We start from the raw sequence: 22348 nt of genomic DNA, 5'->3' as shown, positions 1-22348 counted from the left end.
TTAGTAAAGGAGCACATGTTGCCTGACATTAATAAGGTGTTCTAGACCTGAAAGACCATAAAAGGAACATGTTAACTAGGTGTTATAACAAGGGGATATGAGGGGGCACAAGCTGTGTAAAGGTCAAGTGCTCTCCAAGAAGCCTCTGCATTAAAAGTCTCTCACGTGTGCCTCTCAGTATGGAGCGTCCCCTCGTTTTCCTTCCCTTTTCGAATAGGTGGACGTCAAGAGTGAAGTTGGACATTCTAACATTGCATACAATGGAGGGTGGTGGGGTGGCAGCACAGACAGTAGCAGTGGAAAAGGGAAAAATGGGGACTGATGACAAGGGCAAACGATTACTATCAACATTCATTTAGACTGTACATGCTTCGCAAACACAACATGAGACATTCCCTTCCATGAGAATTTACAATCCAAGGGCCCAGTTCTGTACAGGCATAGGAAGGTATTTAACATGATCCACATAAGCAGTTACATGCAACTAAACTTGTGAATAAGCATCTGTAGACTTTGGGTCTGTGGGCCCAATCCTGGAACACCTGCCACCAGTTGTTACTCCTGACCCTCAGTAATGATGGCAGGATGGAGCCCTAGGGCAGATGAGGTGAACCAAAGACAGGGGTCATAGGCTCAGGGGAGGAACATGATTGGTAAGGAAATATTGCTGACCGAGGCAGTCGGCTGGAGAAAGAATGGGTTTAAAGAGGTAGCAGCTGAAGATGAAAATCAGAAACAGATTTAGCACACGAGTGAATTCCTAACTGAAAATACAGGCTTAAGAAGATGTCCACAGTCTTGCAGGTAGGAGCACACTTTAAACCTAATTCTCAAAGCCTGGATTTTTGGTAGTCATTTTTATATACAATGTTAGTTGCCATTTCATGGCATTTCTTTCATGATGAGGTGGTTTTATTTTAAAGAATATTATTAATGGAAAGAAGAAAAAGATGGTTAACAAACCTCACACACCACTACCTCCAGAGGCCCTGACCCTGCAAGGGCTGCTGTGCTCCCCCCAAGTGATGTCACATACAGAATTGGGGCCATGGTTTGTGTTTCAAAGACTACAATATAACTGATGCCAGGCCCCGGAACTCAGTAACTAGCCTGAGCTCATATATAGTAAGGCTGCATGCAACACAGATTTATGTTCATGTTTTACACCCAGGCTTTCTCTGCCTGGGACAGCAGTATGAATAACTTCACATAATGTTTTTTTTTTTTAATGAAGAGTGCCCAGCTAAAGAGCTGCACATGGTATTATCCCCCAGGCTTTGACACTGTCATTACAGCCTGTGATAAATTAGGGCTGTGCATGAACCCAGAGAGCGGCAAATTAACAGTTAATTAGGAGTTGATAAATAGCAGAGTCACACAAGCCCTCTGAGTTAGCTTGTTTTCAGCGGCTGCCCTTTTCTCCTATCTTGAAACAGCAAGTGTTTATGTGCTTGTAACAAGTGCGTGAGTGGACTGTTATGTCTGCAGTTCGTCACGCATTTGGATTGCTCTCATATGTTCCTCCCACTCCAGTTCTTCAGTACAGGTACAGATCTCTCAGTGGCAGAGCAGCTTTATCAATATTATCCTCAAGATAGATGCAGTGTTTCTCAAAGTGGTCCATGAAACCACTCTGAGAAATCTGCTAACTGGCCGCTCCGGTTTATTTACCCGCTCCGCAGCCTCGTGACTCTCATTGGCTCCAGTTCACCATCTGCAGCCACGGGGAGCAGTGAGAAGAGGCCGCCATTCCCGTAGGTCCCCTTGGCTTCAACCTGTGAACTGGAGCCAATGGGAGCTGTGAGGCTCTGTGGCTGTGGAGCTGGCAAATAAACACACCGGAGTGGCCAGTTAGCAGGTTTCTCAAAGTGGTTTCATGGACCACTTTAAGAAACACCGAGATAGAGAGCTGAGGTTGTGTTTTAAGGGAGGAATTATATCGCTGGGTCTGCAGAGTGGGGGAGATTTTCTACTCAGCATCTTAGCAAAACTTCAACTGACTTTGGTTGAAGCAATGCTGCCTCCAAGTTTCCTCTTCCTTGAGGTCAGGGACAAAATCTTCATCAAACTACATCAGATGAAATCCTGGCCTGATTACATTCAATAAGAGATTTGCCACAGAATTTCACACTCCACGCTTGACAATGGGAGCAGAATCCAGCTTCTCCCCAGCACAGCAAGCCCCTCAGGACCGCAATGTAAAAGATGTCAGGGGAGGATGAAGCAGACATGAATGTTGCACAGATTCTGTTGAAACCCTTCTCCATATGCTTTGAGGGAGCCCTTCTTCACACTGAAGTGGCCTCACTGTCTAAGACGGTATTCCCTGACTTACCGTTCTGAAACAGCTCTGTCAGGGGGATATGACAGTAGTCCCACTCAGGAAGAAAGATGAGGATAGGTAGACAGCTGCAAGGGATGCAGGGAACTTTTACATCAACAGCCTATCCCTGAATGACTGCTCCAACATTCCACATAGCAAGTCATCCTCCTCCTCTACCCAGCCCAAATCCACCTTCCTTCTGGAGTGTGTGTTCAGCATGCAGCCAGGTTATGAGGCCTTCTGGAGTGCAAATGCCCCATATTGCCACTTCAACAGATTTCTGTCCCACAGAGAGGGGGATAGTCCCAAAATATTTACCCTTAATGTGAAGGATTTTCTTTTTAAATCATGGAATAAAATTCAGTGGTCAGAGTTGGTGATTTAATGTTTTGTCCATATAGAACCCTTCTGTTTAAAAGCAAAACAAAACAAAACAAAACTACAAAATCCCTTAAGAGCCTTAAAAACTATTAAATATACCTTTGGTTCAAGTACTCAGATTAAATTAGAATCACTGTGGCTTTCACACATATGTTTCAATGAATTTAATAGATTTGTTTTCCCTTGGAAAAACTAGTGTCACTTTCGTATGAAAACATTACTTCTCTCATTAAAGGCCCATTCAGTTAAATACAGAAACTTACAACTAAATAACTTATTGCTCCAGCTTAAACCAACAAAAGCCAGAAAAATTCAAATGGAGAGAACAACACTGTGTCCTTACATAGTCTTGATTTGTAAGGGAAAACCGGCACTGCTGTAAAACAAAACCAAAATATTAGGTTTAACTTGTGATTCAGTCTGTAGCTTTTGACAGCTTATACTGGCCTCTTGTTGCTATTTAAGCTGTTTACTGTATCAGATTTCCTTACTTGGATGTGAGAAACTAGAAGGGAAAACAAACCATTTTAGAAAACTTTATTAAAACAGCTATCAACCTAAGCCCGTGGCGAGTAGATTTCAGCCACTCACCCTGTTCACCCGGTGGCGCGTGCATGCGCAATGCAGGTCTTGCGCATGCGGAGTGCGTGGCTGGCGAATAGGTTTCGTCAAACCCTGGATTAAACTATATTATCTGTGTTTGTAGTCACTCACCCCGGTCTACTCTTGGGAGTTATTTCAAAATAACCTCTCTTATCTTGAAATAATAAGCATCCACACTGCCAAGCTCATTATTTCGAAATAATGGGCTGGTTATTTTGAAATCTGTCCTCAGTGTGGACACTCTGCTGCTGCTATTTCGAAATAACTACTCCCCAGAGTAATCTGAAGAATTACTCCTCAGTGCTTCCTGGGGCTCTAAGTCAACGTAGCGTATCCACAATAACAGAGCCTGCCTCGGACTAACTTCGAGGCTCCCCCATAGTGGGGACATGCTATTTCAAAATAGTTATTTCAGGAGATACTATTTCAAAATAAGTTATTTTGAAATTATTTCCTAGTGTAGTCCTCACACAACTACAATTGAGGTCATTTTTTTAGTCTGCCTATTGGGTAATCCAGCACTGTGTATGTATAAACAAAGTCTACAGGACAGACTTCTGGTCCACCAAGTCCATCTTGTTGATGCATCCAATGAGGAGGGAATGAAGTCTGTGGGCCTATTAGGGGTGGGATGGGCTCAAAGAGAGCAATAGCCATGGTCAGTGGGTTTTGACTATACAGAGCAACCCACTCTGAGTAGTGAGAATGGGGGTGCTACTGCAGCTCTCAGGAGATTTTCAGGAGCCTGAATAAAGCTCATTTATTCAGGTGTTCCCAGCAATAGAGGATTTGTCTTGACGTGACTGTGTGTCTTGACACTCATCCTAAAATAACAATCCAGTATTGGGATTTAGAGTATCCCAATTTGTTCAGCTGGGACAGAGGAATGCATCCCCTGAAAACAGCAAAGCTAGATCTGTATTGCTCATACAACAGCTGCTTAGACTCAATTCATATGTACTTTTAAAGAACATTTTGAGGCATTTACTTTGTAGAGAAATATGTATCAGTAGCTTGGAACACATAAAGCTGATAACTAGGGCCCTGATGCTACAGCTGGCTTCACCAGCATTCACAAAGAAACCAACTGGACTCCCTGTGGACCTAGGAACCCGACCCCACACAGCCAGTTGTGGGACTGTTGCCTAGATGTGAAATCCATGCACCTCATGAAAGCAAGACAAACAAGAAATGAGTCAAGATATAAATGTTTTACTTGAAAGCACAAACTGTACAGGGAGAATAACATGAGGGAAAAAAAATAATCCTCTCACATCCTGGGCAGTGAACTGAAGAATTGGGATAAAGTCTGTAAGAAAGGAACTGCATCACAGAAGCGAAAAAATCACTTTGTGGATTTCGGGGTGGGAGGAGGATTAGGACCTAAACAAGTTCCTTGTTTCAAAGGAATATTTTGAGACAGTGACCTGGGATCCACCTACAGTTGAAAAATAAGAATGAAGGTTCTGATACAAACCTATTGAAATCAAAGGGATTTTTCAATCAGGCCCTTTAAGAACTGTACAAATAATGCAGAGATAACTTTTAGCCTATTTCACTGCACACACATTATGATTTTCTCAGTTTTGTTCATTATTTGCTAAATATTCCTATGAATAATTATGTTTGTAGATTCCCTGCAAGCAGTGTGTTCCCTTTCCCTTTCCTCTCCCCCTTCTCCTCCCCCTACGGAGTGTGTGCTGTTGCTGGCAAGTGGAAGCTGTGAGCTTCTAATCAGGGTTTGAAATCTAGAAGCCTCTGCTTATTCGTTGAGACTTAATCAGGGGGAGGGGCTATCAGGCAGTCCAGGGCTTTATAAAAGAGTGAGTCAGCAACCAGGGAGCTTGCGACCAGGGACTGCAAACAGGGAGTTTTGAGAGGGAGTTGGGAAGGGGGCGAGGTACATTTGCCATTCTTTAAAATCTTTTCACTACTCTCCTGCCCTTCAAGGAGGCATTTAATAACAACTGGGGAATCTCTCTGAAGGAAGGCAGGTATGGATCATGATAGATCTGCTGTTGTTACCTGCACAGCATGTGCCATGTTTGTCTTCCTCCCGGAAGAAAGAAGGGATTTCATCTGCACTAAGTGAAAGCTGGTCACCATTTTGGAAGAAAAAATTAGAGGCCCAAGTATCGACCCTACGTTCCATTAGAGAGGATGAAGACTTCCTCGATAGAAGGCAGCGTTTGATCCTGCAGGCAGAGCAGGCTGAAGAGCCAGTGAGGGCAGTACAGGTCAAGGAAGAAAACTGGCAGCATGTAACCTCTAGAAGGAGAAGGCGGCCAACTCAGGTATCCCTCGTTCCTGTAGAGGTAAGTAACCGCTTTCAGGCTCTCTCCACAGGCACTGCGGTAGAGAATGCTTTGGCAGGGGCCTCTCAGGGAAGAAATCAGAAGGCATGGGATGTGGAGTCCTAGGGATGGGGGTTCCACAACCACCCCCCCCAAAAGAAGAAGACGGGTGGTGGTGGTCGGGGACTCCCTTCTAAGAGGGACTGAATCATCTATCTGCCGTCCAGACCTGGAATCTCAAGAAGTGTGCTGCTTGCCAGGAGCTCACATTCAGGATGTGACCGAGAGTCTTCCCAAAGTGATTGAACCTTCAGATCGCTACCCCTTCCTGCTTCTCTATGTAGGAACTAACAATACTGCCAAGAATGACCTTGAGCGGGTCACAGCAGATGATGTAGCGCTGGGAAGAAGGATCAAGGAATTTGAAGCACAAGTGGTGTTCTCATCCATCCTCCCTGTTGAAAGAAAAGGTCCAGATAGGGGCCGTCAAATTGAGGAAGTAAATGCCTGATTGCGCAGGTGGTGCCGGAGAGAGGGCTTTGGTTTCTTCGACCATGGGACTCTGTTCCAGGCACAAGGATTGTTAGGAAGAGATGGGATCCACCTAACCAAGAGAGGAAAGAACATCTTCGCAGGCAGGCTTGAAAACCTAGTGAGGAGGGCTTAAACTAGGTTTGCTGGGGGATGGTGACCAAAGCCCTCTGGTAAGTGAGGAAGTTGGATACCAGGAAGAAACACAAGGAGGAATGAGCAACAAGGGAAGACCCCTGATTCGGACTGAGAAGGTAGGGCGATCAACTGGTTATCTAAGGTGTTTGTACACAAATGTGAGAAGCCTGGGAAACAAACTGGAAGAATTAGAAGCCCTGGCCCAGTCGAATAACTATGATTTGATTGGAATAATGGAGACTTGGTAGGATGACTCGCATGACTAGAGCACTGTCATGGAAGGGTATAAACTGTTCAGGAAGAACAGGAGGGGGATAAAAGGAGGAGGAGTTGCATTGTGTGTAAGAGAGCAGTATGATTGCTTGGAGCTGCAGTATACAGAGGGAGAAAAGCCTGTTGAGAGTCTATGGGTTAAGTTTAGATGTGGAAGTGGCAGGGGTGATGTTGTGGTTGGTGTCTGCTATAGACCACCGGATCAGGTGGATGAGGTAGACGAGGTTTTCTTCAGACAACTGAGAGAAGCTTCCAGAGAACAGGATCTGATTCTCATGGGGGACTTTAATCACCCTGACATCTGTTGGGAAACCAATACAGCAGTACACAGACAATCCAGGAAGTTTTTGGAGAATGCTGGGGATAACTTCTTGCTGAAGGAACCGACCAGGGGCCATGAGCAGCTTGACCTGCTGCTCATAAACAGAGAGGAACTAGTAGGGGAAGTAGAGGTGGGTGACAACCTGGGAAGCAGTGATCATGAGATAGTAGATTTCAGGATCCTGACCAAAGGACGAAAGGAGAGTAGCAAAATACACACCCTGGACTTCAGAAGAGCAGACTTCGACTGCCTCAGAGACTGATGGGCAGAATTTCCTGGGATGCTTACATGAAGAGGAAAAGAGTCCAGAAGAGCCAGCAGTATTTTAAAGAAGCTTTATTAAAGGCACAGGAAAAAACCATCCCGATGTGCAGCAAGAAAAGCAAATATGGTAGGCGACCAGATTGGCTTACTGGGGAAATCCTTGGTGCACCAAGATTCTGTTCTAGGGCCGGTTTTGTACAACATCTTTATTAATGACCTGGATGATGGGATGGATTGCACCCTCAGCAAGTTCGCAGATGACACTAACCTAGGGGGAGAGGTAGACACGCAGAAGGGCAGGGATAGAGTCCAAACTGACCTGGACAGATTAGGGGGTTGGGCCAAAAGAAATCTGATGAGGTTCAACAAGGACAAGTGTAGAGTCCTGCACTTGGAACGAAAGAATCCCAAGCATTGGTACAGGCTGGGGACCGACTGGCTAAGTAGCAGTTCTGCAGAAAAAGACCCGGGGATTACAGGATTACAGTGGATGGGAAGCTGGATATGAGTCAACAGTGTGCCCTTGTAGCCAAGAGGGCTAATGGCATATTAGGGTGCATTAGGAGGAGCATTGCCAGCAGATCCAGAGAAGTGATTATTCCCCTTTATTCAGCTCTGGTGAGGCTACATCTGGAGTATTGTGTCCAGTTCTGGCCCCCCTCTATAGAAAGGATGTGGATGCATTGGAGAGGGTCCAGTGGAGGGTGACTAAAATGATTAGGGGGCTGGAGTGCATGACCTATGAGGAGAGACTGAGGGATTTGGGTTTGTTTAGTCTGCAGAAGAGAAGAGTGAGGGGGGATTTGATAGCAGCCTTCAACTTCCTGAAGGGAGGTTCCACAGAGGCTGGAGAGAGGCTGTTCACAGTAATGAGGGATGGCAGAACAAGGAGCAGTGGTCTCAAGTTACAGTGGGAGAGGTCGGGGTTGGATATTAGGAAAAACTATTTCACTAGGAGGGTGAGTGAAGCACTGGAATGGGTTACCTAGGGAGGTGGTGGAATCTCCATCCTTAGAGGTTTCTAAGTCTCGGCTTGACAAAGCCCTGGCTGGGTTGATTTAGTTGGGATTGGTCCTGCTTTGGGAAGGGGGCTGGACTTGATGACTCCTGAGGTCTCTTCCAGCTCTATGATTCTATGATATCTAATCTGTGTGCCTGAAAAAACCACACACACATATAGCATGGCATGGTTTCTGAGGCTCTCATTCAGAAGCTGTGACGTAGCAGGAAGTGTGTTCACTCTGTTCGCTTTGTTATGTTGTGGGTGATTCCTACTGTCCTGTGCTGTTGTTGCTCTCTCTGTGTGTGTGCGCATGTGCCGCAGTTTCCCTGGGGGAATTGCACTGTGTCCAGCTGGGGATGGAAATGTTAGGTGTGGCTCTCACTGAGGGCAAGGCTCCCCCACACTGTCCCATCTTAGCATATACGCAACAATACCTCAGGCTGTCTTGTAACCTGAGCCTGGGTGGGAGGAGCAACCAGGTGACACCTTTCCCAGGAATCTGAACAAAGGAGGGGGCAGAGCTGCCTCAAGGCTGGGGGACAAGCTGCTGGGTGTGTGAGTTCTCTCTGTGGGTGGAGGATGCAAGGAGGGGGCCCAGGGCACTGGCTCTGGGTCCTCTTCTCCCCAAGGTGGATTGTACTGGCTGCTTCTGGTTCCTGTGTTAACAACAAGTCTGTGCTACGCTGTGTCCCTGTCAATGAATCAACCTGTTCTACTTGCTGGCTCAGAGTCACATCTGGCTGCAGATGAGCCCGGTGACTCCCTCCCACTCCGTGACAGAAGCATATTTCCAGCATGAATGTATTAATTCAAAATTCAATTTCCACGAATACTCACACTAAGCTCCACGTCTACAAAAGGTAAGAAAGGCCACATTGGAACAGATCTGTGTCCTATCTTCTGAGGGAACACACAGAACTTGGCAATTCTGAGTGATCCATCCCGGTCATTGAGCTGCAGCTTCTGGCAGATGCCACACCACAAGCATGGGGTTGTGTCCCTGACCACTGTGGTTAACAGCCACTAGTGGACCCGCGGGCTTTTTCGGAAAAAGCCTCATTCCTTGTAGAATGAGGTTTACCGCCGTCGGAAAAAGCCCTCCGTTATTTCAACTTTTTGTTGAAGTAATGCTATTGCAGCGTGGACGCGAGTATTGTTTTTCCGGAATAACGGCCGTTATTTCAGAAAAATGCTGCAGTGTAGACATATCCTGCTTTTCATCTCTTGCTTCTATTTGTGGAAAAGCAGAGGACTTTGGGGTCCAGAAGAGCTCCAGCGAGTACAGTCACAATCACTACAATGACGCAGCCCCTTTAAATCAATTAGGAGTCTTTCCATTAAGTTCAATGAGCTTTGGACAAAGCTTTTAAGAAATGTAACTGCAAACCAACCAAACCAAACCCTTCAGCTGAAGTACATTTCATTGGACCTTTCTTCTGAACTTTTGCAGATAATCAGTCAGCGAAGAGTCAATTCTAATAAATATCTACAACCCCCCCAAAACCCTCCTGTTGTCAAATATTGTTTTGCTTTGAATTTAGATAATCCAGTTTGTGGAAATGGGGACATTTTTGAATTTTCAGGAACTTCATCTGTAATTTCAAGCTTATATTGATTCTTCAGAACACGGGTTACTTCCTTGACCCCTCTGTGAGATTTGGCTTAATTATATGCCTGCAGTGGGGTGTGATCCTTTAAGGATCAAACTGTCTGTCAGCAGCAAACTTAATCTGCAGTCACTGTATTAATTGTGTATTCCCATGGGTTTAAGACTCTTCTGCAGTGCAAGCTTTAAGTGTGCGGGGAGCAACTGGTGGTTACATTTAACCATGTAATTTGGACTCCCAATTTAAGTAAAGGAAACAATAATGGTGGCCTTAATTGCAGAAATTACCACAGTTACTTTGAGTTTGACATGTGCTTAATGACTAGGCGGATGGAAACACTAAACCTAATGCTGCTTGGCAGACAATTGGAACTGATAATCACCTCTATAAAGCAATTGATGGTAATCTGTTATGAACAGATTCAGCTAATTCCAAGCAGAAGTGGTTTATTATGCAGTTTTAAGATTTAGCCTGCAGCAGTAAAACAGTAATGGAGATGGTATTCACGCACTGTTTTCCTTGAAAAATAAGTCCCAAAAGGGAAAACACTAATAGATACAATGTTGCTTCTATTGCTATTATTTTTACAGGAACTGCATATTTTTAACAATAACTCCCCACATTATATATAGCTGTTTTGCCCCCCCCCCACCCGACTGCCACTTTCAGTGCTGCACATCTGCCTAACGACGTGTCAGAGTAGCGCTTGTAATCTAACACAAGTGTGATGTGTTTAAATAGAATACACTCAAGTATAAATATCTGACCCCATCTTCACCTCCTGTGGGTGAGTAGCACATAGCAGGCCAATGTACTCCATGGGCATAAGGCTCCCATTGGTGGGTGGAGAGAGGTAGAAGTGGACTCTAATTGTGAGGTTGAAATTAAATGGATAAATGTTGATACAAGTCTTAAAGTAACTTCAGATGTGAAAGGACCCATGTGGGTCTGATTCTTCTGCTTTCTTTTCTTCCAAGCAGGCCAGCCAACCAACCTTCTTTTTAGCTTCTTTCCAAAGGGTCAGCTCTGTTTGCTACACATCTTGGAGTCCCCTGATGTACCAAAAAAAAAAAAAAAAAAAAAAAAAAAAAATTCGGATACACAACCTCCCCTCCTCTCTCAAAAACCCAACTATAACAACTAGGTACTCTGTTGGGGTGTGGCCTAGCTATGAGGTAATAAAGAGAGAGATAAGGATTGGTATTTTCCCCTCTTTGTTAAAACTGAGAGCTCCAATTTTTTTTGGAAAGCTACAATGACCAGAAGTGTTACATATTTCACCCTGCTGGAATTGGATCATACCAGGAAGGGTGAGGCTGGGTGAATTTGCTCCACCTACCTGAAGTAGGTCAACTCACGTACACTCGCTGAATTGCCTTTTCACGTACAAGCTGCAGAGAGTTGTGTGGTTGTGTTGTGATATATGTGGTTTGTATCGGCAAGAAAGCACATGCTGTGTTCTGTCTTGAAAGGGCAACTGGGTTTCTCTTTCCTAGCAGAGGAACGCCCATTCACTGTTGGCTTGTTTTCCAGAAGTGCTGAGCACTGACAACGCTCATTCAGGGTATGTCTACATTGCAATCCCATCTCCCTGTCTCAGAAAGTCTCAGAGCCCAGGTCAACTGATTTGGTGCTGAAAATAGCAGCGTAGAAGCGCTTATATTAGAGCCCAAGTTGATGAGGATGGAGTATCTCAGAGACCAGGCTACAGAATGTCTACACTGCTGTTTTTAGCCCCATAGCCCAAGCCTGAGTCAGCTGACCTGGGCTCGGAGACTCGTTGCTGTGAGGGTTTTTTTTTTTGTGGCGTGGGCATGTCCTCAGTTGAGTGTGAAGCATCTTTACACACTCACAGCAGAATCAGGTATGTAGATAAAGCACCTACAAAGAGCTTAATTGCATATCTGGCCCTTTGTCAGCTCCATGTGTTTGTGTCACCATGGATATGTTCTAATTTTCTTTGCCGTTTTATGTTGCCTGGAGTGGTCTATTAAGTGCATGAAATATCATGCAAAAAGCTAGTACTGACCTTACACTGCACGACACAAACACAATACCTACCTTTTGCACAGCGTTTTTTACCTCTCTCTCTCAAAGGGCTTTACAGAGGTTGTTGGTGTCATTATCTCAATTCACAGATAGAAATTCTGAGGCAAGAGAGAAACTGACTGGACTTTTCCAACCTCACCCCATGCAAGAGTGGTAGAACCAGGAACCGAAAGTAGGTCTCCTGAGTCCTCACCTAGGGTGTGTCTAGACTACATGCCTCCTTCGACGGAGGCATGTAGATTAGCCAGATCGGAAGAGGGAAATGAAGCCGCGATTAAAATAATCGCGGCTTCATTTAAATTTAAATGGCTGCCCCGATCTGCCGATCAGCTGTTTGTCGGCAGATCGGGGCAGTCTGGACGCGATGCGCCGACAAAGAAGCCTTTCTTCATCGGCACAGGTAAACCTGGTTTCACGAGGCTTACCTGTGCCGATGAAGAAAGGCTTCTTTGTCGGCGCGTTGCGTCCAGACTGCCCCGATCTGCCGACAAACAGCTGATCGGCAGATCGGGGCAGCCATTTAAATTTAAATGAAGCCGCGATTATTTTAATCGCGGCTTCATTTCCCTCTTCCGATCTGGCTAATCTACATGCCTCCGTCGAAGGAGGCATGTAGTCTAGACACACCCCCAGTGTTTTCTCCATTGGATACCCTATTAGTCACCTGGAGATACAAATAGTTAGTAAACCACCATTTCTAACGGCTCTATGCTTGATCTGCTGGGCCACAGGCCATTTAAATTATTTTGGTGGGAGCAAGAGCAGCTCTTTAGGTAGAGACCAACAGCTCTGGGTAATATCTAATATCTCTGGAAAACATTTCCACGAATGCCTACATGATGATGGTCCATTCAAGCCATAGGGTACCTAAGTCATTTGGATGCTTTTTGAGAATTTTATCCTCGCCTTAAATGTATAATGTCTACATGGCATGATTGGATTGGGAGGAGGAAAACAGCCACGTGGCAAATGGTAAAGTGTTCTTTGGGAGGACAGAATCCGTCCAAAGCAACACTGCTGTGGTTTTCAGTGTCTGGCAGGACCGAGCACCATATATTAAAACCAGCTAAAATTCCATCAAAGCTGAACCAGACTGCAAATAGTCAAAGCAGTGGGGCCTCACCAAGCATGCCGGGATGCAGCCTGTGCTGTAAAAGTGTAGACAGATGTGCTGCCTTATAAGGAATATGCTTATTGCATTAGGCAGCCACTGGAGTTCCCCACATTAGAGCAGAGAATCAGCATAGCATTCTTCCCCTAAGACAGGGCACTCACGGGTTGTGTGTTTCCTTCAGAGACTGAATGCCCTGTACCTGGTGGGAGGAGGTTACTGTCCTCAGATCCAGTAACAAAGGGGTGACAGCTCTAAGTAAAAATGTTAGGAGGGGAACTGCAACCCTCTACAGCAGCATATGTACACAATTAAAGCCACCTTTCAAGCACCTCAATTTAAATCCTTCTGCAGTTACTGTAAGATTCTCTGTTGGAATGTGCTCTATATAAGATGGGCATGTGAGCAGCTGTCTAGACGCTGATCCTCTGTCTCAAAGGCGAGGACACCATGGGGCAGATTTTCAAAGGCATTAAGTCAGTGGGAGTGGTGAATGCTCAAAATCCTCTGAAAACAAGGGCTGAAGTTCTCTAACAGCTATGTTGGGCAGAGAGGACTGGAATGAAAGTATATGCGGATTTTGATTTTAGTCTCTTTTTTTGTTTTGCCCGTTACAGGTCACAAAAAAAGCAAGAACATCACCAGCTGCAAAATTAAACATAACACCAAAGAGCAAATGCTACAGAGAAAGTGATGTGAAACAATAAAACATGATACTAAGTACAAATGTGTACACCTCAATCCAAGTTTTCTTTGTAGGAGAAGAAAAGGAGTTTTCCTGTCTCCAAAGGACTCACTGTTCAGGTACATAATGAAAGTGAAAGTGAGGATTAAAGGGGGGGGGAAAAACCCTTTTCTATGGGTCTGGAAACCTGAGAGTAAACATTCTGGCAGAAGCCCTGCCTTGATGTAGTTTGAAAAATACTATGGATGATTTAAAAAAGAAATAGATTTGGGGTTGTTTTGTCTCGGCCTCTATACCGCTTTTGTTCCAGTTAAGCTCCATTAATATTAAAATGAAGGGGAAAGTGAGAGTAAGCACAATGGCCACTAGGAGGCCTGGAGGAAAGGCCATCTATTGTGTCAAGCACTCAGGACACAAATGAGTAACTGACAACGTAAGAAGGACCTGACAGGGATTTTTATGGCTTGTGCATCCATCTAATAATACAAGGATAAGAAACAGATTTTAAGACCAATAAGTGTAGCCTTGAACTATTATTTTAATATGGAAATAGTTTTTAAGAGAAGTAGAAAAAAGTAATTAATGAAAATAATTATGGCAGGAGAAATACCTACAAACTTTGGGTCTTATTTTGTAAGCAACTGTTCCCCTCTGATTCCTTCCAAAAATATTCAGAGCTGAAACTAAGGATGGAAGTATTCATCTCAAAAGAATAATTGAGAAAGTTATAAGCATGAGAAAACAGAGGGCTCTAAAGGAAATTCAAACTTACCTTACCTGAACTTTTGCAAATCACAATAATGAAAATTGAAACTTGAGATTATTTTGGTTCACTAAATTAGAAACTAAACAGCAAAAAAAAAAAAAAAAAAAAAGCCTCATTTTAAAGAAAATATGCTTGTTTACAGGTTAGCCAAATATTTTCCATTTGGGGAAAAAAATTAAAGTACACTAGCTTTTAATAAGTTCTCAAAAGATGGAGGGTGCATTGAAATAATTTTTTCAGTCCATAATTGACATGTTAATGCAACCTTTTCTGGACACATCCTTACATTGCTCTTGCCAGCTCATAAGTATGTCTCACCTGTTGACAATGCACTGGTGGGAGAGAACCAACAGGGTGATTTTTCCAAATGAGTCCTCTCAGAGCTGAGCCTTTACATTTCGTATGTCTCACACACCAGAACAAAACACCCACTCAGATCCAAATGAAAGTCTGGTATGTTGCATGCATGCATGTACGCACACACCTGCTTTTCCGGCACACAGATTTCACTTCAATTGGCACAAATCAAAAGCAACTTTGCAAAATGAAAACCCCACTTTTTTCCTGCAAAACACCAGCACGCTTCACAACTCTCTGCACTACAGACCCAAGCATTAGCAGGCACAGACCTGCCCACGTTCCAAATAAAGTTGGCTGGCATCAAACCTGCAAGAACCCATCTGGTTGTTTTCAAACACTGATAAGCAGAGCCAATCCAAGCAGCTTTTGGACCCTCTGCAAAACCTGGAGACCTGGTTGCAAGTTTTCAGAATTCATTGCACAGCCCTGACCTGTGCTCCAATACTGTATGTTGTCTGTGGGAGAGTCAATCCCATAGAGGAGATCAGAATTGTGGGGGGATGGGAGAATGGGTAGGGAAAAACGGTCTTTCCAGATTTACCTCTCACCTAACAGCCATGATCAATAAACCTTCAGCCTCCATTACCCACAAAAGTCAGTTTCCCTTTGTTATTTTACCCTGTTCTGCTGTGTCAAAATTTTCACCTTATCAGCAGCAAGAAGGTTTACACTTAGAGAGTGGACAAAAGTAATCTGTAACTCCAGTATCAGAACAGATTCAGCATGTGAATGTACATACTGCCTTAGAACAGTGGTTCTCAAACTTTTTGGCCTGTGGCCCAACTTGCTCAACACAAACCTTTCCGGGGATCACCAGTCAAGCACCCATGATGACAAAATGGGTGCAGGATGGGGTAGGAGTGTAGGGTTTGGCTGGGAGCTTGGGTGCAGGAACAGGCTGAGGGTGAGTGCTCTAGACAGGAGGTAGGGTGCAGAAGCAGGCTGAGGGTGAGTGCTCTAGACAGGAGGTAGGGTGCAGGAGCAGGCTGGAATTGTGGGGCCTGGCTGGGATTCTGGCCAATAGGAGCAGTCTCCAGTTGTGCAGTTTCCTGCACTGCCATTTCCCCAGCTGGGGGGAGGGGCAAGCAGCAGCGTGCGGAGCCGTTTCCTCCCCCCATGAACTGCATCTAGCCTGCGAGGCTCGGGAAGCAGTGGGAGCATGTGGGGTGGAGCACCAGTGTGGGCTCCCCACTGCGGGGGGGAAGGGGGCAGAAGCGAGCCCTGAACCAGTGGCTTACCTGCAAGATGGCCACGGACCATTAGTGGTCTGCAGACCACACTTTGAGATTCACTGACTTAGAATGCATTACTCACCCACTGAGAGGACACGGAGACAATGAAAAAAACCCTCAAGACCTGGATTTGCATTTAATTTAGATACAATTTCATTTCCCAATATGCTCTAGTGCTTATAGTGTACTTCTTTGCAAAGGTTTTATTTGTTTCACCTATGAATGAGCATCATTTTATACAAGTTTATGTTTCATAAGGAATATTTTGTGTATTATTTATTATAAAAATGTTGTTTAAATAGAATAAAGGTTTCTTATTAAGTTGAAAGAGTTGGGGACCTGTTGAGACAAAGTGGGAGACAGGTTGCTCATTAGAGAATCCACACCATTATATTACCATACAACTGTCAATCTATAGACAACTCCTGCCTTCTTCATTCCATGTGGCACTGAAGCACATTATTAGATTTGTTTTGCAGAAGCACCTCGGAGCCCCAATCATGTACTCTTGGATCTCTTGTCTCTTGCCTTATGATTACTTACATTGCAAGTTCCCTTGGGGAAGGGACCATCTTTTATACTGGTTTTGTACATTGTCTAACACAATGGTCTACACTGGCCTCTTACGCAAGAATACTTGCACAAGAGGGCTTATCCCTGAGCAGGAACGTCAGAGTATTTGCGCAAGAAGCACTGATTTTGTACATTACAACTTCAGTGTTCTTGCGCAAATACTCACGGCCAGTGTAGACAGGCGGCAAGATTTTGCGCAAAAGTGGCCGCTTTTGCGCAAAATCTTGCCAATATAGACACAGCCACAATAAATAAGACAAAAACCAAAGAAAACTGCGGGTGGACAGAGACAAACAGATGGGGGGAAAGAATTAAATTACAAGGTTTAATCTCTCTAGTCTGGCAGTCTCTGATCCAGCAACATCCGTGGTCTGGGATGATTTTAGTCCACTTATCATGGGTGTGGCCAAGTTGCTCACAATCCCATAAAGTTTGTTTACACCCAGCCACTAGTCCTGGCTCACAGTGTTCTTTGCTGTAATTTAGCTTTAATTTACCCCTAAATGTCTTTTAAGAGCCCATTAAGCAGTAGTAATTGTTGCTAATATTGCTAGACAATAATGACCTCCCATTGTCCGGCAAATTCTCTGGTTTGGCACCGGTCAGGTCCTGAGGGTGCTGGACTTGAGCAGTTCAACCTGTATCAGTTTATACACTGCCCTCCACAATCCATTAGGACTGAAACCTATCCCCTGCAAAGACAGGAGATACCTCACCCCACCCTGAACCCCTACACTCACAGATGTGGCAGCTTGTCTGAACCAGCACTGTGATGACCCTGTGGCAATCACTTTCTCTGATTTCTTCTAAAGCAAAACCAGTTTTCACTGGCAAAAATGATCTTTTCCCTTTGCTGGGAATGGCAGTTATGCATGTTATGCATCACAGAGGGAGTAGCAGGTTACAGATCAAACGCAGAGTGCCTCAGCACACTCGCTCTGAAACTTATTTGTAAGTGCTCAAAACACACTTGTTGATATTTATATCCCAGAGAGAATACTTGACCAGTGCAATAATGGGAGATGAGAATTTCACAGGCTCTTCTGGCTACAAGTCAGAATTGCAAGCAGGTGTTTAGGCTACCAAGCAATATAGCGCACGTCTACACAGCAGGGCTAAAGCCAAAATAAGCTACGCAACTTGAGCTATGTCAATTGTGTAGCTTAAGTCGAAATAGCTATTTAGGCTTTTGGCTCTGTCTGCACAGCAGGAAGTCCGAGTTAGAGCACTTGTCCCCCGACTTCCCTTACTCCTTGTAAAATGAGGGTTACAGGAGTCAGAGTAAGAAGTCCTCCAGCTTGATATTATTTTGACATGTCAAAATAACGGCTTGCTGTGTAGGCACGGACTATGTTATTTCAGCATAACGTTAGGCATAGAAATATGAAGATACGAAAATGTCAGCAAACAGTAATGGACATTCCAAAGTAGAAAGCAACAACAAATGCAACAGAGCCCAAGATTTAGGTTGGATTTTTTGCCAGTGTTAGGTAGAGATGGACCTTTCAAATTCCTCCAGCTATACTAAGTGCTAAAAAGACCCCCCTCCCCAAATCCTAAGCCCCACATTGAATAAAATGTAAGCTTGCTCATAAATACAGATAGTCTCTAAAATACAACTCTTGTTTTATATGCTCTAGCCCTTTCAATCAACATTACGGGCTTCGGGTTAAATTCCTTTTTGTGAGAGGACCAGTCCAGGCCTATACGCTTGCATGTCAATTTGTTTTTCTCGGATCCTCCTAAGTTTTATTACAGCATCAATATTATATCCAAATAAATGTTCAAAAATAAGTCACCTTCCCGCCCCAGTCATGAAGAGGAGTTACAAATCATGCATTTAAAAAAAAAAACAGATCAAAACAGCAGTTTCTTTTTCCCCTCTGGTTTTGAGCATTTAGGATTTCACAATTTTAGACATCTCTCTGCAACCAAGAGGGCCTGCAAAGTAAACTGAGGTTCTCACATAAGTACCACCTCCGGGAGCTGGAGCTTTAAGATAAACATGAAATACTATCAATAACGATAACATTAGGAGCATTGGTAATGCTGCCAGGTTAAAAATGTGGGCATGAAAGGCCAGCATGACTTTTGGTTCCATCCATGTACATTGGATTCACAGCAAATCATCCTTAAATGACACAGAGATTGTTTGGCTAGAACTACAGGATTCCAGCCATGCGGTGAACAGAGCCAGTGGGATTACATTCTTTACCTTTTTATTATATACAGAACACTAGTATCTATAATGTTTTAAAGTACTTATATACACCATCGTCGGATATGATTTATTTGATTATAGCAGTAACATTTTAGTGCCATTTTATCTGCGAGTTCACGGAATGTTTTAAATCCCAAGCCTAATGGAAGCCCATCCATCACCACATTTTCAAAGCACAAATTATTTAAGTTTTTGTGCTACATGGGGCTAATCACTGCATAGAGATATGTGTATCCTCTTGTTTTGACTGATGTCATTCATTTTTCTTTAGGCTGCCCTGATTGATAGTCTAAGTGCTGAAGTTAACCAGACAAATGGATGTGCGCTCCTGAGGTATTTCCAGCCCAGCTGCCTTTTTAGCACTAAAAACTTCTTATGTCTGATAGCAGCTTGCAGCTGCTCCTGCTCATACAATTGAAATTACAGTTTGGAATGGAAAGTGACAGCCTACACTTTTTCCTCTTACATTAAGCATTTTGTTCATGGTGTCTCTCTAGGCAATTGGCAATTATAAATCAGCTGTATTAAATATATATCTCTATTTCAATGTGGTGGTTTGGTTTCCAAGGTCTCCATTAAAACATATATTACTAGCAGTGCTGAAAATCCATTTGCTGCTGTCCTATACAAATGGAAGCCAAAGATTGTGTTAGTAAGTCTGGTGCTTTTAATAATGGGAAAAATCCTCCAAGTGCCAAATATTGCTTGATTCAGCTTAGGGAGTCAACCAATCAAAGCAAATGGGCTAACTCTCCTCATTTAGACAAGCAAGACTTGGCTCATGTGCCAAAGTTTTGGTAGAGCGCAGGCTTCTTTTCACCATTCTCCCACAGCATTTGAAACCTAACCCGGACAGTTCCAACCTACACCACTGTCCAGATCTCTTTGCTCAAATGCTTCACATTCAACAGCTGACAAGTACTGTGAGGTTCTAGGCAAGTTTCACGGTGAAGAACTAAAAGGCAAGTTTTCATATCCAACATTTTTCATTCATATATTTTGCAGAAGAATACATGCAAATGCATTTGGGAGAAGTAAAAATATTCTTTCTAAAACCTTGTTTTTGGAGTGGTTTTTGCTTGATTCTTCGTTGCTCGAGAAAGAACAGAATCTTGTAAGAGGAACAGTTACATTACAAACCTATTTTACTGAGTAGGTTCAGTTAAGCTAATGAGGGAGCTTTGTTTAATTTGTACAAAGCATGTCACTCTGTGTAATGGTTTTTAAAAGAGTTGCTTTTTCCGTTAATGGTGCACATTTCTGCTATGCAGTCAGGAAGCTGGAAATTAACACATGCTTTTTATATTAGCATCTTTTTTTTATAAGCCTCGTTAGCAAAAACTAAAGTCCAGGAAAGACCTGGATGCTTTAATTCACATTTACATGAAGTATCAAGGGTGCATTAAATTCATTCAATCTCTCATTGCCTGTAAGCAGTATGTTTATACTTTGAGGAGCCACCTATACTAAGTAATCTGGCTTTTGCTAATGGAATTCACGAAATATTTCCAGAAAAGTCACCGTCTAGCTGTCATCTCATAGAACTATTTCAATTTGGCTTGAATGTGAATTGTGATATTATTGTAAGAGATCTACCCTGTCAGCTGGGATCAAATGATTGCTGATAATTTATACATGTAAAACAATAGCACATGAGAAGACAAGCACAGACTAATTCCAGTAAAAACAATATATCCATCATAAATGATGTGGTGGAGTCTAATTTAACTACTTCCATTTTATTTGACCATGTCTGATCATTTAAAACAATTAAACACCATAAACCAAAACTAACACTGTTGAATACTCCGAATTTGTATAACTGTTTTATCGTAAGGCAACTGACCTAGCATTTCATTACATTTCTTAGAGACCAGAAAGAAGTTTAAATACTGTTCACCTTCCTCACATTACTGATTCCCTGGGCCTTAGGGGTAGTGGGCTGGCCGGGGAGGTGGGGGAGAAGGCGGGGAGACTGGGGGAGAGAGGCAAGAGGGGAGGTCTATTTCTGTGAGAGCAACAAGAACAGGACACAGCCCACAATGCATTTGTTATTGAGTCATTCTAAAGACCAATCCTGCTCCTCTTGGAGTCAGTAAGAATTTTGTCATGAATTCCAATAGGAGTAGTGCTCACGGGTTCTAAATGTCATAACTTTGACTTATTTAAACATTGATCCTGTAACCAAAAAGTTATTTTGCCATTGTTTTTCATGGAGGTTAGGTCCATAAAAGGCTATTAGCCAGGGAGTAAGGAATGGTGCCTCTGGCCTCTGTTTGTCAAAGGCTGGAGAAGGATGGCAGGAGACAAACTGCTTGATCATGGTCTTCGGTCCACCCCTTCTGGGGCACCTGGCACCTATCGAGAGACAGGATACTGGGCTAGATGGACCTTTGGTTCAGTATGGCCGTTCTTATGCTTTCTAAAACAGAAATATAACAATGACAATGAATTACCAGTAGTTTGGAAAGATGATTTCCATCACAAACTGAACTGGACTCAAAACCTGTGCATCAACATTCAGCTTAGAATGGACATTTAGCTACTGCAAATTCCAATATGTATCCTGAAACCTCATGTGTGTCAACGGGGATACAGGCAAAACACTGGACTAAGGCTATGTCCACACTGGCAATTGAACGACAAAATTCTACTTGGTAGGGGTGGAAATATTTTGTCAGCAAAAGAGACAACAAATGGTGGCTATACTGCCCAACTTTTAGTGGCACGGCAGTGTTGATATGGCTACATCATAAAGCCTGGTCTATACTAGACAAGGAAGGTCGGCTTTAGGTGAGTAACTCCAGGTACGCAAAACGTGTAGCTGGAGTTGGCTTACCTTAAACCACACGTTGGTGGTGGCCACACAGCTGGAGGCCAATGGGAGTAAATGCTCCACTGGCTTCCCTTAAGTCTTCACATAAGGATTACCGGATGCTGGCAGGGGCTGCCCTCAGTGTTCGATATATGGATCTATACTAGACCCACTAAATTGAATGCTAGAAAATGGACCTCTGGAGCATTGATCTTGTGATAGGTATAGACATGCCCTAAAAGCTGTGTAGTGTAGACAAAACCTATGGTGCTTTTATTCAAGAATCCCAGGGGAAAAGCCCATTTTCCTTTTAGAAACGATGGAGAAGACAATGAATTGGCAATCTTTCACAGTAATTTTTTTTAACATTACCACCTTCTATGAGTCTCAGAGGGGTAGCCGTGTTAGTCTACAACTTTAAAAACAACAAGTAGTCCTGGGGCATCTTAGAATCTAATATATCTATATCTATATCTAGTGCTTCGTGGTCAAAACCCACTTCTTCAGGTAAGATGATCTTGAGTGGAGAAAAAAAGGGGGGACCCTTCTCAGAATAAAAAGGAAAAGGAAGAAAAAAACATTACCTGTCAATTGTAGTCCCAGTGCTAATGAGGCTAATTGAGTGGGCTGGAAGTATCCCATTCTTAGCTTTTGATGTCAATAGGGTGTTGAATGTAAGTAAAGCTGGTGTTAACCAGTTCAAGTCTTTGTACAAGCCAAAGGATACAGTATCAAATTTGCATATGAAGGTCAATTCTGCACTCTCTCTCTGTAGTGTCTCATTTTCTATGAGAATT

At 43.5% G+C, this 22348-nt stretch overlaps 2 long non-coding RNA genes across 3 annotated transcripts in view; one reads left to right on the top strand and one right to left on the bottom strand.

Moving 5' to 3' along the window:
* The window catches only part of LOC142830995 (uncharacterized), a 382298-nt gene that overhangs the window by 124043 nt on the left and 235907 nt on the right, over positions 1–22348 (bottom strand). The window contains exon 3 of one of the 2 annotated variants that reach the window (XR_012906581.1): positions 10431–10791. The exons of the other annotated variant lie outside the window; for it this stretch is intronic. This is a non-coding gene — a long non-coding RNA (uncharacterized LOC142830995). Of the gene's footprint in view, positions 1–10430; positions 10792–22348 lie in introns of those variants that run through there. 2 annotated transcript variants of the gene reach the window in all.
* On the top strand, positions 8496–20502 carry LOC142830994 (uncharacterized). Its single transcript, XR_012906579.1, has 3 exons — positions 8496–8992; positions 13517–13703; positions 19008–20502. It is a non-coding gene; the product is annotated as an uncharacterized LOC142830994 (long non-coding RNA).

This window comes from Pelodiscus sinensis, chromosome 11 (genome assembly GCF_049634645.1).
Source record: "Pelodiscus sinensis isolate JC-2024 chromosome 11, ASM4963464v1, whole genome shotgun sequence".
Taxonomy (NCBI): domain Eukaryota; kingdom Metazoa; phylum Chordata; order Testudines; family Trionychidae; genus Pelodiscus; species Pelodiscus sinensis.
The sequence above is the reverse complement of the archived record's forward strand: the minus strand, read 5'-3'. Positions and strand labels throughout refer to the sequence as shown.